This window comes from Montipora capricornis, chromosome 6, assembly GCF_036669925.1.
Source record: "Montipora capricornis isolate CH-2021 chromosome 6, ASM3666992v2, whole genome shotgun sequence".
NCBI lineage: Eukaryota > Metazoa > Cnidaria > Anthozoa > Scleractinia > Acroporidae > Montipora > Montipora capricornis.
The window spans coordinates 35111479-35116291 of record NC_090888.1 but is presented as its reverse complement, the minus strand read 5'-3'; the positions used below and the strand labels follow the sequence as shown (position 1 = coordinate 35116291).

The following is a 4813-nucleotide window of genomic DNA, read 5'->3' as shown; positions in this document are numbered from 1 at the left end:
TTGTTATAAAACTCTTAGCTTTGTCAGTCCATAGAAACTTCGGTGTTCTACTCTCCTGGAAAATTGTCAGGAATGCCTCAGCAACGGATTCACCTTTTTTATCTTTCAATGGCATAATCCAACCGAACTTTGAGAATACATCGATGATCATTAACAGATATCGATAACTTTATTCCATTTGCTGAATTGTTTCAGGTCTTACCTGTTTGTTTTATATTTTTTCTTTGGTGTGATCTTTGTCGACGATTGATTGAGAGCTTGTGTTCCAACATTATGAATTGCTGGATTAAGCTTATCCAAATATGGCCCGCCATTCGTAAAAAAATTCCGAACTTCATAATGCTTCCGAAATGTCGAAATGGTTTCGTTGGTTCGGAATGGTTCCGAAGCTCGCAATCATACACTTTTCACCATGGTTCCGAAATTTCGTAATGGTTATGAATTTTCGATGTATAGGGGAAGGATTGGGAGCCAGCACAATGAGGCTGAGCCTCATTTTAAGGTTACTATTAAGGTAATTCCTTAGTATTGCATTGCGCATCCCTACTGCGCCCTGCTCACATGAGCCCGTGCGCGTACAAAACGTAGGAGATTTCCCTGAAACTAAGCCTGATAGCGAAATTAATGCTCCTTTTCTCGCAAACGAGCACGGTCACCCCCGATTTTTTTTCAGGTATTTTCTAAGATCAGTCTAATAAAGAACATTTTTGAAGAAGAAAAGAAGTTTGATAGGAGAACATGATTTTTTTTTGGAAAACAGTTCCGTACTGGGTGTATTTTACCTACGGCGAGGACTTCAAGCTTACCTCGGAACTGTCCCAAAAAATGCACTATTCCCACAACCATGCAATCAAAAACGGCGTGAATGAAGTAATACTGCTTATGTGAATAAAAGAAGCTTCATTTTCAAAATAGAATGTTATGTCTTTGAAGTAACCAAGACTTAATTCTGTATGAAGGTGATTCGAATTTTTAACGCGCAAACAGTAAAAATACCCCATTTTAAGAGCCTGCTGACGCGTAAACAAGCACGATGACCCCATCTTTTTATTGCTTTTTTTTAATGTTCATATCAAGAATGTTAACTATGCCAAGTTTCCAAAAAAGTTTGATGGTACAACAATTTCAAGGGAGTTACATTAATTAAAGGAAATAAGATGTGTAAAGAGGTAGTATGGTAAAAAAATTCCATTTTTTTTTTTGTTCTTTGGATTTCAAAGCTGCGTTAACTAAACACTGAGTGACCCAAGTTTTAAGGCGTAATTTCAAAAAGGCATTTGTTTATTTTAACTGGAATTTTTCTATTTAAAGTTAATGGACCACCATGAACAATTTAAAATTTTTTTTCAAATAAATACTTACTACCTCAAGAATGCAATGCGTTTGTACGCGACTGATTAATAGCGATGTTTGTCGGACGTTACCCATTGTTATTAATATGCCAACCAGAACCTAAATGGTCTAAATGGCTGTTAAAGCAATGATTCCGTGGTTGGCAAATTTGAATATCAAAAGAATTGTGATGTCAATGTTTGTAAACAAGAAATACCGCTTTATGCAGCATGGGACTTTCGAGCTTTCAGACTGTTTTGCATGCATAATATGTTGACGCGTTACCATGGTAACAACCTGCAGAGCACATTATCAAAAATGGAGACTTTCGTGGTAGCACTTGTTAGTGCTCACGTTTTAGCTTCAAGGCAAAAACTGCATTAACATGGCCAGGCCGTTCGTATGTTACAAAAGGTAACAAACCAAGCCATCCACGTCACCAACAGAGCAGCCATCTGGTCCAGGGAGGCCAAGGTATGTGATAACTTCTGAACAGCTTGCGTGCCTGCGTAGTGAACTTAATAGCTGGTCTCAGATTGCTAGAGACCTTGGAGTCTCAAGACAGACAATATACAACAGGCGCAAAGAGCTGGGGTTCTCTTTAGACTTCGAACGGTTTTCAGTAATTCAAGATAACAATTTGGATGCAATGGTGCAAGAGGAGCTAAATGCCTTCCCACGCACTGGTGAAACAAATGTCATGGCAGGTTTACGACAACGTGGAGTATATATTCAACGCTGGCGAGTAAGGGAGAGTATTATTCGTGTTGATCCCATCAACAGGGCAAACAGATGGGGATCAAGAATATTACGTCGGCCATACAGTGTGCCACACCCTAATTATTTGTGGCATATGGACACGAATATGAAATTGAGGCACTGGCGAATTTTGCATCCATGGCTGTGTTGATGGTTTTTCCAGAGCCATAGTGTACCTGAGAGTAAACAATAACAACAGGGCAACAACTGTTTTGGGTTGTTTTCAACAGGCAGCATCTGAATGGGGATATCCCTCTCGTCTTAGAGCTGATAATGGAGGAGAAAATATAGCTGTTGCAGAATTTATGGTATGGTTTCGTGGTGAAAACCGTGGAAGCTTTTTGACAGGGCCAAGTGTGCGGAACACTCGAATTGAAAGACTCTGGAGGGATGTTGTAGAGTGTGTGGTGTCTGTATTTTCATCCATATTCTTATTTTTGGAGGACCACTTGCTTTTAGATACTGGCGATGACAAAGACATGTACGCTCTGCACTACATTTTCTTTCCAAGAATACAAAGACTCTTGGATCGATTCACAATGAGATTCAATTATCATTCAATATCAACTGAGCATAACAGAACTCCACGTCAGCTTTGGGCCTCTGGGTGTCTGCTCAGCTATAGGTCTCCCAATGGTAGTATAAGAGATGTTTTTGACCAACAAATGCCTTCTGATCTGGACACATATGGTGATGACCCAGATGGGCCTCCTCCAGATCCAGACAATGAAGTATCGGGGGTACATGTTGCTCCTGTCAATTTTGTTTTGAATAATACTCTGACAATTGCCCTTCAACAGAATTTTGATCCACTTAGTGATGATAGCAACTATGGCATTGGCATTTATTTGCAAGTCAGGGATTTCATAAATCGCGTTGTCCAAAATGATAGTAATCCCAGATAGCAGTAGAGCATGCACAAGAAAATGTTACTTTGGTGTTGGCATGGTTTCCTGGAAAAAACAGATCAATTATCACGGGACCATTGTTTACCAATAACATAGTGCAACCACGTACATAGAGAAGTTGGAAAATCCTTCTCGGTGAGATGTTGCAAACTTTTTAATAATTTGCCTTTAGAACTTAGGTGATCCTTAGATCTCTTCCTGTCTTTAAGAAAGTTCTAGCGTAAAATCATTTTCATAGTTAGCTTGAGTTAAAGTGTGTTCTGTACATTTTTACAGATTTGTAAAATATAGTTATATTTATTTTTAGATTTCACTAATTTTTTTGGAAATTATTTCCTTATTTCAAGGGCCACAAGTTTATTAACTTTTAGCCATTTAGTGTTACCCTCACTACGTATATATTAATAAATAAACAAAAAATATATATATATATATTCATAAATAAATAAAGTGCTGATTTTGTATGACCAGAAAAGGGCAGAATGACTGAAGTACTAGATCCTGATAAGGCAATTTGCCACTCGGGGTTGTGCTCGAACCGCACAGTATACACAGATACATTTGAACTATGATTGAATATCTTCGTGTAAAACTATAACACGGAAGTATGCGTTATCCGTTTTGGCCTACCTAAAGAAAGATAAATGTGTCGGTTTAGACAATCATGTCATAATCCGAATACTTTTCTAAGAATAGGTGTTTTTTTAAAGTAAAAAGACAGGGTCTTGAGTCGTCATTCTTTTAAAAAATAAAATTCTTTTCAAAATACATAGGAGTAAAGTAGGGGTCAGTTTATCTGGAGCGCTTACCATTTGAATGAAATTTTCGGTGAGAATGTTTCGACAAATGGTACTGCATATTCTGTACTTAAAAAAAAAATGGGAATTGCCAGAAATACGGTTCTTCCAGTTGAAGAAGAAATGACAAGGACAAGTAGTACAGAAATTTCCGGGCATTCCGGTCAAAGCGAGAAAAAGGAAATACCTCGAAAGATATTACCTTTTTTCCCAAAAACATTCCACCGAGGTTAACCATTCCATTTGAATTCTCGCCTGAATTACAGAAAATTCCATTCATATGGTAAGCGCTCCGAGCTGACTCACTTAGCATTCTGGCCCAATCCCCCTCGAACAACTAAAATTCGTAACCATTGCGAAATTTCGGAACCATAGCGACAGCATTGCGAGTTTCGGGACCATTGCGAGCTTCGGAACCATTCCGAACCAACGAAACCATTTCGACATTTCGGAAGCATTATGAAGTTCGGAATTTTTTTACGAATGGCGGGCCATAATCCAAAGCATACTCAATGGCTTTTTTCTGCAATTTTGGGTCCCTCAAAGCTTCTGAACCATAGTATCTCCCCATTTCAACTGCTCTTTTGCCCAGATAAGGGATCCCTTTTGTGAAAAGCAGTTCTTCTCCAACATTACTCATATCTGACATAATCCCTTTGCCAGCCATCTCTGACTGGCTAATTAGTTTAACTGGTTTTTAACGAACTTGGTCTTTGTTATACCGCATTCAGCACAAGTACAAAAGAACATAAGTCTACTATTTTTAGCTTTTTTATAAACTGAAGGTTCAACGCATTCTGTGTGTTTTTTCTGTTTTACACAATATGATTTAATTTAGTTAAATATATAATTTAGATATTTTTAAAATACTGTTCAATAAATTTCTCATTATCCATTGTATCATAGATATTAAATACATTTAACAGATCATAATATGAATTGCCTTTATTCGTTTCATTTAAAAAGTACAAACAAAAATAACCACATGTTGTTGTCATAGTATTTTGTATCTGATCG

At 37.6% G+C, this 4813-nt stretch overlaps 1 pseudogene; it reads left to right on the top strand.

Moving 5' to 3' along the window:
• The first annotated feature begins 358 nt into the window (after positions 1-358).
• Positions 359-2996, top strand: LOC138053814 (uncharacterized; annotated as a pseudogene).
• Positions 2997-4813: the final 1817 nt, after the last annotated feature.